Here is a 12,955-nt window from a genome sequence, read left to right on the forward strand (position 1 = left end):
GGAGTAGAATGCATGGCAGGTGGCAGCTTCCCATGCGCCCTAATTTGTACTCTTTACTGTGCAAAAAGAAACACATAAGCATTCGCATTCCTGAAAATAATAAATTTATTACTGACACCACCTCACCATCCACGCGCTCTATAGTTTACTGATTTCTTCAAATCACTGAATCACCAAGTCAAACTTTCCGCCCACGCGATCATTAAACTAATGGCGTCTGATTTTTTGTGATAACACTCAACTACCTACTTAGACCTACACCAAGACCTAACCAAGGGCAAGTGTACCTGGATGGATCGCTCAGCCAGCAGCTATTTAAACCCTAGTACGGAAACAAACCTTAGAGCAGCAAACCAACACACACAAACGGCAAGAAAGATATACACCGCGAGTGACCGAGAGATACCAAGAATGGCAGCTCCTTCTCAAGCCATAGCTCCCACCGATGCCGAGCTGCTGCAGGCGCAAGCCTGTTGGAACCGGTGGTGACCACCGAATTCACGATCTTGGAGCTGGCTTACCGCCAGCAAATTTGTCCAATAGTAACAAATGGTGCCTCCACAGGTTGACATCCGATCCAACCTAGTAGTAAGCAATCCGCCAAAAGCAACCAAAATATTCCTTGGTGAATCGGTAGAAAACTTGAACTACGCACATACATTTCTTTAAAAAAAAGGTAAAGCCAAGAGAGATATAAAAACCGGTGCTATTGCGGCTACACCTCCCGCTTTGTCAGGTATACTGCGAAGAATGGCATGGATCGATAGAAAATACCATTCCGGCACAACATGAGGCGGGGTGGGCATCGGATTAGCAGGTATATAATTGTCGGGATGCCCCAAAACATTTGGAGCAAAAAAAATCCAAATGGAAAAAAGATAGCAGAAGCTACCCGACCTACAAGATCCTTTACATAAAAATAAGGGTACCACGAGCCTGCGCTCCCACAGGTCCCAGGTCCACCGGAGCTACAACATATAAGATATTGGGCCTTACTCAACCCAAAAGACTATCCTAATAGGTGAGAGTTCTCCCGCCTTATATGCTGTCCTCCCCCACCATCGCAACACGATGTGGGACTAAACCCCAACAATCTCCCCCTTAGTCACACATCGGGTGCCCCCGTCATATGTGACGCTCGAGATTTTTTATCGGGGTGCCCCCGTCATATGTGACGCTTGAGATTTTTTATCGGGTTTAGACCCTTAGTCACACATCCGAGTGCCCCCGCCATATGTGATGCTCGATATTTTTTATCGGGTTTAGCTTTTTTCTGATCATGGGCTCCGATACCAATTGTTGGAACCGGTGGTGACCACCGAGTTCACGATCTTGGAGCTGGCTTACAGTCGGCCTGACTCGTTACCACGAGCCTGCGCTCCCACAGGTCCCAGGTCCACCGGAGCTACAACATATAAGGCATTGGCCTTACTCAACCTAAAAGATTAGCCTGATAGGTGGGGGCTTCTTTCGCCTTATATGTTGTGCTCCCCCACCATCGCTACACGATGTGGGACTAAACCCTAACAAAGCCGACCTATGGCGCCACAGCCTCTACTACCTCACGTCCATGGCGCTCAAGTGCGCCGTCGAGCTCCACATCCCAACTGCCATACATGACCTTGGAGGCTCGACCACGCAGCCGGACCTGGTGACCGCGTTGTCCCTCCCCAAGACCAAGCTTCCATTCCTCGGTCGCATCATGCGGCTGCTGGTCACATCTCGCTTCCGACGGCAGCAATGGAGATAGAGCGGAGGCCGTGTACAGCCTCAACCCACTCTCCTGGCTCCTGGTAGAAGGTGTGGAATCGGAGGACCACACCTACCAGAAGTACTTCGTGCTCGGCACCGTCTCCCGGCACTATGTTGAGGCCGGCTTGTCTCTGGCCGACTGGTTCAAGAAGGATCTGCCCGAGCCGCTGCCGTCGCCGTTCGAGGATTTACATGGTGTGCCCCTCGTCCATGAGAGCACAAAACTTCTCGACGAAGAGCTTGACAGGATCGTGGAAGAAGGTGTCGCTGCACACGACAACCTGGCGATCGGGACGATAATACGGGAGTGCAGTGATGTTTTCAGTGGCCTTCACTCACTGACCTATTGCTGTGGTAGACAGGGAACACCAGCGCGAAGGCGATCATCAAGGCATTCCCTGACATCAAATGCACCTTGCTGAACCTTCCAAGGGTTGTTGAGACGACGACAACACCTGCAGCACCAGCTGATGATGCTGTTAGCAATGTCACGGGTGATTTGTTCCACACCATCCCGCCTGCTCAGGCTGTGATGCTCAAGGTATGAATTAAATTGGGAAACAAAAAATATCATAGAATTCTATCTCACACGCATGCTTCACTACAGTAAAAAAATCTGAAGTAGAGTTTTGTTTGTGCCAAACAGACTCATCTTTTGCATACAAATTGATAATAGTTGTAAATACCCTGCTGTAGCCCTCCTATTGCTCCGCTAAAGATTTTTTGGCATCTAATTTTTTACCACAACGATGTCACCAATTATTCCACTATTACCGCTATTGACGCTTTAGCTTCTCTATAAACACCACTATTTTGCTTATCCACGAAATATTTTAGCACTGTTAATGGTAATCAAGGCAAATATTCATTCCTTACTCTAAAGAAGTATAATCTATTTCTATCCATCATGCTCTCTACTTAAGAACCATTAAATAATTATTAAATCACTGGATACTGAGTGTTGAATGGATATGAATATATGTTGATAGTAACTGTGAGTAAAAGAGTGATTTCATGAATATTAATTAATTGACATGCATACATACTCTCCTAGAGGCTGTACATGTATTTGAGTATCTATTTTCATGAAATTTTCTTTAGCTAAATGTTTGGATGCATAATTAGTTAAGAATTTTCATGTTTTCTCCAAAAATCACTAGATTAAATAGCCTCCGCTATAACCTGCTATAGCTTTTTATAGTTTACTAGCAAATGCACCCGTGCATTGCAACGGGACCTGATATGTGTAGGAATCGAATATCGCTAGATGAGAGTTGTTCTAATTCATATAAGCACGGATCATGGGTCCAGGCCACGTACGAGATACATAGGACGTGACCCAATGCGTATTGGAGTCGGATTTCACTATCATCATCACTATACGCGAGTTGTTCTAATTCATGAGTATGGATCATGCGTCCGTGTCACATATGAAACATGGAATGCATGAGTGCAGTTTGTGATGTAGAAAAAGCGGGATGAAAGAAACTCTTCACTGTCCTAGTAGTTAAGGGATGTGTACGAAAAAAAAGATGGAAACAAATTTTGCCCCTTTAATATTAGGTATAGATAGAGGACACCGCTTTTTTTGCGAAATGAGGACACCGCTAAATGTTATAGCCCACTATTTACATCATTGAAATTGACAGATTCAATTATTATGAATTGTTAAACTTGTGTATATGGCATTATGTTTTGTAGCTTGTACTGCACTTTTGGAGCGACGAGGATTGTGTGAAGATCCTAGAGCAAATCAGGAAGGCAATTGCTTCCAAAGAAGAGGGAGGCAAGGTGATCATTATAGAAATACTTCTTGGGCCTTACATGGGCCCAATAATGTATGAAGCCCAACTCCTGATGGACATGCTCATGATGGTGAATACGAGAGGCAGGCAGCGTACTGAAAATGACTGGCGCCAGATATTCACTAAAGCTGGTTTCTCCGACTATAAGATTGTTAAGAAAATAGGAGCTCGTGGTGTCATCGAAGTCTACCCGTAAGGCTGCACACCTCTAAATAAATACTCGATCAATATGCTAATAAATGTGTGGTTCAGTATTTGATGGATGATGTGAGATATGAGGATAATGTAAAATAAATGGAGTGCCTCGTTTCCAGTGCAGAGTCTCATGGATGTAGAGATCCATGCTGCTTCTGCTTTCAAATGTACTGGAGCTGTATGTTCAGCTTTATTACTTCGAGATATGAGCTGTATGTTCAGCTTTATTACTTCGAGATCCATGCTGCTTCTGCTTTCAAATGTACTGGAGCACTCTTGGTGCTTCCATTGTGCTATGTTGATTTGGATGTATTTGGTACCGCTAATAAGAACATATTTGATGTGGTTGCATACTTTTTGATGTGTATGTCATATACAAGCACAACATGTATATATGCAACGTATTTGTCATGCTATAACATTGCATGGCACCACTATACCATCGATACTAGATCTTTCTTCTAACTAACCGGAAAAAAAAGACATAATTAAAGAGCTTGGGCATAGTGTTATAATTTGCTTATCTGCTTGCTAATGATATTAAATTAATTAATGGCCGACGCATGCAGAGGATGCGTGTCAACAAATTCATCCATCAAACGTCGCATCTATGCATGGGATCATATCGTTTTATGGAGTAGCTATAGGTTTACACTTGAAATGCAATGTGTGGATGTATGTATGTATACTGTATACAGATATGTGATCTGTCTGTCTGACCGGATGTCGCGAGTATCAGCCTGTTCGAAACTGTTGGCTTGTTCGTTGCTGGTTCGTGAGAAAGTACTGCTGGCTGATTTGTGGGAGAGAAAAATACTGTTCCTGACTAGAAACATTGTATATCCAATGCAATCTATAACCATATAGAGATGAGTATATATTGCCCCGTGAGAGGGCTGGCCAGCACCAGCCAGCCAGCCGCTCCAGCCGAACAGGCTATATATCCAATGCCATCTATAACCATATAGAGATGAGTATATATTGCATGCAACTGTACATGGAGGAATGAGAGGAAGAAGAATGTGGCTAGGAAGAGGTAAAATCCTGATGAATGTAAGGCCTACACGTATTTCAAAATTCAAACTTTGTTATCTTTGACTAACAATTAACCTAATTATACGAAAAGTTTATATTACAAAAATAGTTACATTATATTTGTATTTAGAAATACTTTCTAATGATCAAACTTATGTTCACATAAGTTTTATTTTATAAGAAACATTATAGGTCAAAATATGTTCTTGAAGGCCGTACCAAGTCAAATAGCGCCTTATATTTTGAGACGGAGGGAGTAATGTGTATTAGGAGACGCTTGGATCTTTCTTCACTATGAAGGGTGGAATTCGGACATTTCTTTCATAATCTTCTGACATGTCTGACTTGTCTTCAATTCCCACTATATTTATTTTCCCAGAAAGAACTATGTGGCGCTTTGGCTCATTGATTATTGAGTTGATGTCTTCGTTTTTTCCTCTCTTTGATTTTGTAGACATGTCTTTCACATAGAACACATGACTCACATCGGCAGCAAGGACGAATGGTTCGTCTTTGTACCCAATATTGTTGAGGTCCACTGTTGTCATTCCATACTCTTTGTCGACTGTTACCCCTCCTCCGGTCAGCTTCACCCATTGGCACCGGAACAAAGGGACTTTAAAATTAGGTGCGTAGTTTAATTCCCATATCTCTTCTATGCGGCCATAATATGTTTGTATATTCCCATTTGGATCTGTGCCGTCTATGCGAACACCACTATTTTGATTGGTGCTCCTTTTATCTTGGGCAACTGTGTAAAATATATTCCCATTTATCTCGTACCCTTGGTACGTGAGGATATGCCATGATGGTTGCCTAGCCAATAAATATAGTTGCTCATCAATATTGTCATCGCCTTGACATTCTTTTCGCAACCAACCACTGAAACTTTCCATGTGCTGACGCCTAATCCAAGCTTCAGTCTTCCCTGAAAACTTGGATCGTAAGAACTCCTTATGTATCTCGATGTACGGATGCACCAATGACGAGTTCTGAAGAACTGTGTAGTGTGCTTTATTGAAATAATCGTCTTCCATGCCAATATATGTTTTCTTCCCTAAAGTTCCTTTACCACTGAGTCTCCCCTCGTGTTACGATTCGGGAACGCCAATCGAGGCAAGGTCAGGAATAAAGTCAACACAGAACTCAATGACCTCCTCTGTTCCATAGCCCTGGGCGATGCTTCTTTCAGGCTTAGAACGGACTTTCACATATTTCTTCAAGACTCCCATAAACCTCTCGAAGGGGAACATGTTATGTAAGAACACAGGTCTAAGAATACTAATCTCCTTCACCAAATGAACTAGGAGGTGTGTCATGATATTAAAGAAGGATGGAGGGAACACCAACTCAAAGCTGACAAGACATTGAACCACATCATTCTGTAGAGTAGCTAGTTCCACTGGATTGATTGCCTTCTGAGAAATTGCATTGAGAAATGCACATAGCTTCACGGTGGCTAGACGTACATGTGGAGGTAGAATTCCTCTTAAAGCAACTAGAAGCAATTGTATCATAAGCACGTGGCAGTTGTGAAACTTTAAGTTTAGGAATTTCTTCTCTGGCACATTTATTATACCCTTTATATTGGAGGAGAATCCCGATGGGACCTTGATGCTGCTTAGACATTCGAACATGCTGTCCCTCTCTTCTTTGCTAATCCTGTAGCTAGCAGGTGTAACACCCTAAAATTTGCACTCTTTTAAAATAGCTAAATTAATTTATTTATGCAAATATGTGTGCATTAAAACATAGGAAAATAATAAATTTTGTGGAATTAAAATTAAATATAAGGTTAGAAACTTTTTGATGCATACATGCTGCTGCATATCTAATTTTGTGATGATTGATCTTGATTCAAATTTCAAATGAATTCAAAACTTATTTAAAAATGCTTTGGGAAATCCATGTGGAAAAAGAAAAAAAAATGCAAAATTCATTTTTCCCCCTCCCTTCTTCATTTTGGCCCGCAGGCCTTCCTTCTGCCGGCCCAGCTCGCCTCCCCCTTGCGCGCTGCGCGGCCCAGCACAGCCGCCAGCCCAGCTGTGCACGCTGCGCGGCCCAGCACAGCCGCCAGCCCAGCCGTCGCGCCTTCCTCGCGCCCACAGCCGCTGACCGCCCGGCCCTGCGTGTCAGCGCCGTCCCCTTCCTCCGCGCGACTCGGAACCGCCCGCCCGCGCCTGGCGCTACTGCAACCGCCGCCAAGACGTGCGTCGTGGGAGCGTCCCCCGCTCCTCGGCCTCGATAAAAAGGAGCCGAGCCCCTCCCCGCGCGCCCCCTACTGTTCCCCGCGCCGTTTTCGCTCGCTCTCGCCTCGGAAGCCCCAACAACCGTGCATGGAGGTGCTCCGCCGGCCGCCGTCCTCACCTCCGCATGGACCGCCGTCCCCAAGCCTCCCCGTCCTCGCTTTTCCCCGCGGTGAGAACCTCCTGGCCTCCCTCTACCTCCCTGTACCGTTAATTTCGATTTTCATGGCTTCAAGCGCCCTGGCCGCATGCGCCCGTGTGCTCCACGCTGCCATCCATGGCGACCGTCGCCACGGCAGCACCCTCCGGCCATCTTCTTGGCCCAGCCTTGATCTCTCGCTCCCCCGCTTCTTCCCGGTGCCCTCGGATATGCATTCCGTGGCCCGTGGGGCCATAACCGAGCCCGCCGGCGAGCTTTCGCCGCCGTTCATGGCTGAGCCGCCGCGCCGTCACTGTTCCGGCCGGCCAGCTTTCTTCTCTCTCCCCTGGATCCATTTCTGGCCGCTCATTTCTAATCCAACGGCCGAGAACATCCGGTACCCCTTCGCGTGGCAGATTTGCAAAAGAGACCCTCGGTTTCGGATGAATAGAACCCGCAGCCAAAGCGCATTTCCCTGATTACGCATTCTCGTTTTGAAAGCGTAAAGATCACTGCTTAGGTCAAAAATACGTTTTCAATATTTACAAAAATGCCATTTAAACTGTTTCGCTTATAAAATTGTCGTTTTAGCTCCGAATTGATCCATTCAAATCGCGTTAGCTTCGTAATTCCATAATCTACATGTTAGAACCACTGTTAGTCAAGTTTGGAACTTTTTAATTTCATGGTTAGATTTAATTAAATATATGGCTATAGGAAAACCCGTTTAAATCATAACTTTCGCATTTTAGCTCCGTTTTTCGTGAACTTTGCGTTGACGTGATCGTAGCGAGATGTAGATTATTTTCATAAACATTTTACCTTGTTTTCTATACTGTTGGTGTACTGTTTTAAGGATAGGAATGTTTGCTTTGCATGAATGCTTTCGGAATGTTGTATGTTGCCGTGTTGGTCGCGTTCAGACGGTGAGGAGAACGTTGGTGATCAAGAATTCTTCGACGACCAGCAGGACCAGCAAGAGTTTGTGAACCAAGGCAAGTATAGCATGGGCCTACCTTGATGTCCTATTACACTTCAATCAATTACTCATGTGCATGTGTCTAATTTTGATAACCCTAAGGACATTCTAGACATTTGATGCCTTGTTCCCTTGACTCCTATGGGGTAAATGCATATGGGTAGATTGCTAGTGCTCTAACTGAACTTGCTCTATATGATGATGAATGATTCTATGGAACTAAGAGTTTAACATTATTTTATAACAACTGTTCCATAGGGCGAAGGTGCAAATGACTTTTGATCATGTTGCTCCTGGCCCTCCAAAAGGACTTATCTGTCGGCAAAAGCTGGGACTGACAGTGCAACTGGGAGAGTCATATGGCTCTGACTTTAGCTCAGTAATAGGACCTTTTCTAGCTAGTTAGAGATTACCTTTTTGGCGCAAATGGGGCTTGCCATGTTGGGTATAGGGCTGCCTCTGTTCCTATGTGTATAGCCGCGATGGATATGTGGCATAGGAAAGGGGGGTTCCTACACCTGCCTGCCAAGGAAACCTAGCGGCCCTAACTTGTTAGAGAAACCTATGAAATGGCTTCATAGTGTACCCTGCCCGCTCACCTTGGCAGTGACATGGGAGTAATTAACCCGGGCATATGGGAATCATGGCTCACGGTGAATGTGCACCACCTCTGCAGAGGGTAACAAACTGTTATAACAGTCGTGCTCACGGTTACGAGCGGCCTGAAAAACTCACAGAATAACTGGATACTTGTTGATGATCATTTAAGATGTTCTATGATGTTATATGATACACTTGACCCTGATATCTGTTCATATGGGATTAAATGGGAGCTTAAGCATAACTTGATAATATCTGATAATAAAAGCTTGTCGTACTAAAAGTGGTAACTGCAGTAAGCCAGAGTCAACCCTTTTTGAGCTTCATAACCCCATGTTAACTTGTTAAGTACGGGATGTACTTACGCTTGTTTATTCTCTTTATTTGGATAAAAATCCCGGATGGGTAACAGATGACAACGGGTATGACGATTTTCCTGAGGATTTTTAGGCTTGTGGTCAACCAGTTGACCTTCCCTATGATGAAGCCCCCCGAGAGAGTTACCTTTTTCCGCTGTGATGTATAAGACTAAGTTATATTATAACTCTGATGTATGAGACACTGTGATGATACTTTATGTAATTTGTCAGCTTGTGTGTGTGATTGATTCCTGGGCACACACGAGTTTTGTGCATTCAATTTTATCCTTAAAATTGGGTGTGATAGCAGGACTTAAGTAATGATGTCCATCATCTGTCTTCTCTGGATGAAGGTTGTCTCGTTCTTTCATGCCCTGCAAGTCCTAGCGTGCTTCAAGTGAATCCTTTGGCTTCCCGTACACACCCATGAATCCTAACAGGTTCACACAAAGATTCTTTGTCAGGTGCATCACGTCGATTGCGTTGCGGACCTCTAGGACTTGCCAATAGGGTAGCTCCCAAAAGATGAACTTCTTCTTCCACATGGGTGCGTGTCCCTTAGCATCTTTGGGAACATATTCGCTGCCTTGTCCCTTTCCAAATACTACTTTTACATCCTTGACCATTGCGAGTACATCTTCCCCGGTTCGGTTATGAGGCTTCTTCCGGTGGTCTGGCTTACCTTTAAAATGCTTCCCTTTCTTTCTTACTTGGTGATTCAAAGGAAGGAATCGACGATGGCCAAGGTACACGACCTTTCGACATCTTTTCAAATATATACTGTCAAGGTCATCAAAACAATGTGTGCATGCATTATATCCTTTGTTTGTCTGACCTGAAAGATTACTTAAAGCAGACCAATCATTGATTGTTACGAACAACATTGCTCGTAGGTCAAAGTGTTCTTGTTTGTACTCAACCCAGACACGTACACCTGGTTTGTTCCATAAAACTAGAAGTTCTTCAACTAATGGCTTCAGATAGACATCAATGTCGTTGCCAGGTTGCCTCGGACCTTGGATGAGGATCGGCATCATAATGAACTTCCGCTTCATGCATAACCATGGAGGAAGGTTGTAGATACATAGAGTAACTGGCCAAGTGCTATGACTAGTGCTCTGCTCCATAAAAGGATTCATACCCGCTGACGCCTGGCCCCACCTGTCGGCGCCGCCCCCAACCTCCCGCTCACTCCGCGTCGGTCCAGTCGCGAGGCCGCAACCGTCGCCCCACTCCGCATCGTGGGCGCGTCGCTCGCTCCTCGGCCTCGTTTTAAAGGAGCCGGACCCCCGCGCGCACCCGGCTGCCCTCCCCGCTCTAGTTTTCACGCTCGCCAAGCACCGAGGAACCCGCAACCACCGCTGCCGTGATCTTCGAGCTCCGCCGTCCGCCTCCGCGTGAAACTCCGTCACCGAGCCGCCTCCGCTCCGGTTTTCACCGCGGTGAGACTCGCCGTACTCTCCCCTCTCCTCCCATGCTCTTCTTTTCTCGTTTTTTTTTGCTTCCCGAGCCTTGACCGCAAGCTCCGTGGGCCATGGTCGCCGGCCATGGCGGCCACCGCGATTGCCGCCGTTCCCGGCCACCAAAACGGCATGGCCGCGACCCCCTTCTCCCCCCGAGCTCACGGGTGCCCTCGGTGGTCAATTTGGTGAACCGTAGGCCCTAATCCGCGCGCGACCGAGTCCTTCGCGCCGCCGGCCATGGCGCCTGGCCGCCGGTGTTACTGTTCCGGCCGGCCAACCCCCCCAGGCCTATCCTAGCCGCCCATCGCGTGATCAACGGCCAGGAATAGAAGATACCCCTTCGTGGGTGATTTTGCATAAGAGCCCCTGGACTTTTCTAAGTCCTAACCCGCAGTCCAAAACGTATTTCCCCGAATGCGCAATCTCGATTAGAAAGCGTAAACTCCACGGCTTAAGTCAAAAGTACGCTTTCAGTATTTACAGAAATGCCATTCGAACTGTTTCGCTTATAAAATTGTCGTTTTAGCTCCGAATTGATCCATTCAAATCGCGTTAGCTTCGTAATTTCATAAGCTACATGTTGGAGCTACTGTTAGTCAAGTTTGGAACTTTTTAATTTCATGATTAGATTTAATTAAATATAGGGCTATAGGAAAACCCGTTTTAATCATAACTTTCGTATTTTAGCTCCGTTTTTCGTGAACTTCGCGTTGACGTGATCGTAGCGAAACGTAGATTAGTTTTACAAACATTTTATCTTGATTTCAATACTGTTGGTGTACTGTTCTAATGATAGGAATGTTTGCTTTGCATGAATGCTTTTGGAATGCTGTATGTTGCTGTGTTGGTCGTGTTCAGACAGTGAGGAAAACGTTGGAGACCAAGAACTCTTCGACAACCAGCAGGACCAGCACGAGTTTGTGAACCAAGGCAAGTATAACATGGGCCTTCCTTGATGTCCTATTTCACTTTAATCAATTACTCATTTGCATGTGTCTAATTTTAATACCCGTAAGGACATCCTAGTGATTGTTATCCTGTTCCTTGTCTCCTATGGGTTAAATGCATATGGGTAGATTGCTAGTGCTCTAACTGTACTTGATATACATGTTGATGAATGATACTATGGAACAAAGTGAGTAACATGATTTATAACAACTGTTCCATAGGGCGAAAGTGCAAATGACCTTTGTTCATGTTGCTCCCGGCCCTCCATAAGGACTTATCTGTCGGCAAAAGCTGGGACTGACAGTGCAACCGGGAGAGTCATATGGCTCTGACTTTAGCTATGTAATAGGATCTTTCCTAACTAGTTAGAGGTTACCTTTTTGGCGCAAATGGTGCTTGCCACTTTGGGTATAGGGCTGCCTCTGTTCCTATGAGTATAGCCGCGATGGATTTGTGCCATAGGAAAGGGGGGTTCCTACATCTGCCTGCCAAGGAAACCTAGCGGCCCTAACTTGTTAGGGAAACCTATGAAATGGCTTCATAGTGTACCCTGCCCGCTCACCTGGGTAGTGACATGAGAGTAATTAACCCGGGCATATGGGGATCACGACTCGTGGTGAATGTGCACCACCTCTGCAGAGGGTAACAAACTGTTATAACAGCCGTGCTCACGGTTACGAGCGGCCCGGAAAACTCTCAGAATAACTGGTTACTTGTTGATGATCATTTAAAGTTGTTCAATGATGATATATGGTACACCTGACCCCGATATTTGTTCTTATGGGAATTAAATGGGAGCTTAAGCAAAACTCGATTATACTTGAGAATAAAAGTTTGACCTATTAAAAATGCTAACTGCAGTAAACCAGAGTCTATCCTTTTTGAGCTTCATAACCCCATGATAGCTTGCTAAGTACGGAATGTACTTACCCTTGTTTATTTTCTTTACTTGGATAAAAATCCCGGATGGGTAACAGATGACAACGGGTATGAGGATTTCTAGGAGGATTATTAGGCTTGTGGTCAACCAGTTGACCTTCCCTGTGATGACGGCCTCGAGAGTTTATTATCTTTTTATTATTCCGCTGTGAAGTATAAGACTAAGTTTTATTATAACTCTGATGTATGAGACACCGTGATGATACTATTTGTAATTTGTCAGCTTGTGTGTGTGATTGATTCCTGGGCACACACGAGTTTTGTGCATTCAATTTTATCCTTAAAATTGGGTGTGACAAATTGGTATCAGAGCCGTGTTGACTGTAGGATGCAAGCCTAGTTAGAAAATGGTCGTTTTAGCATCTTTGCTCCTCTGGTTTCTTGCTTACTGACTTATTCTTGTTATTTTATTAAAACATTTATGCTTTTCATACCTTAATCTATTATTTAAAATTGTTGATTCTAATTTCTATCTTACTTTAAATCTATAGATGT

The 12,955-nt window shown here is 44.9% G+C and overlaps 1 pseudogene; it reads left to right on the top strand.

Annotated features, from left to right (window-relative positions):
• Positions 1–411: 411 nt before the first annotated feature.
• Positions 412–3,881, top strand: LOC136532971 (probable O-methyltransferase 2; annotated as a pseudogene).
• The last annotated feature ends 9,074 nt before the right edge of the window (positions 3,882–12,955 follow it).

The sequence above is a fragment of the Miscanthus floridulus genome, unplaced genomic scaffold (assembly GCF_019320115.1).
Source record: "Miscanthus floridulus cultivar M001 unplaced genomic scaffold, ASM1932011v1 fs_753_3_4, whole genome shotgun sequence".
Classification (NCBI taxonomy): domain Eukaryota; kingdom Viridiplantae; phylum Streptophyta; class Magnoliopsida; order Poales; family Poaceae; genus Miscanthus; species Miscanthus floridulus.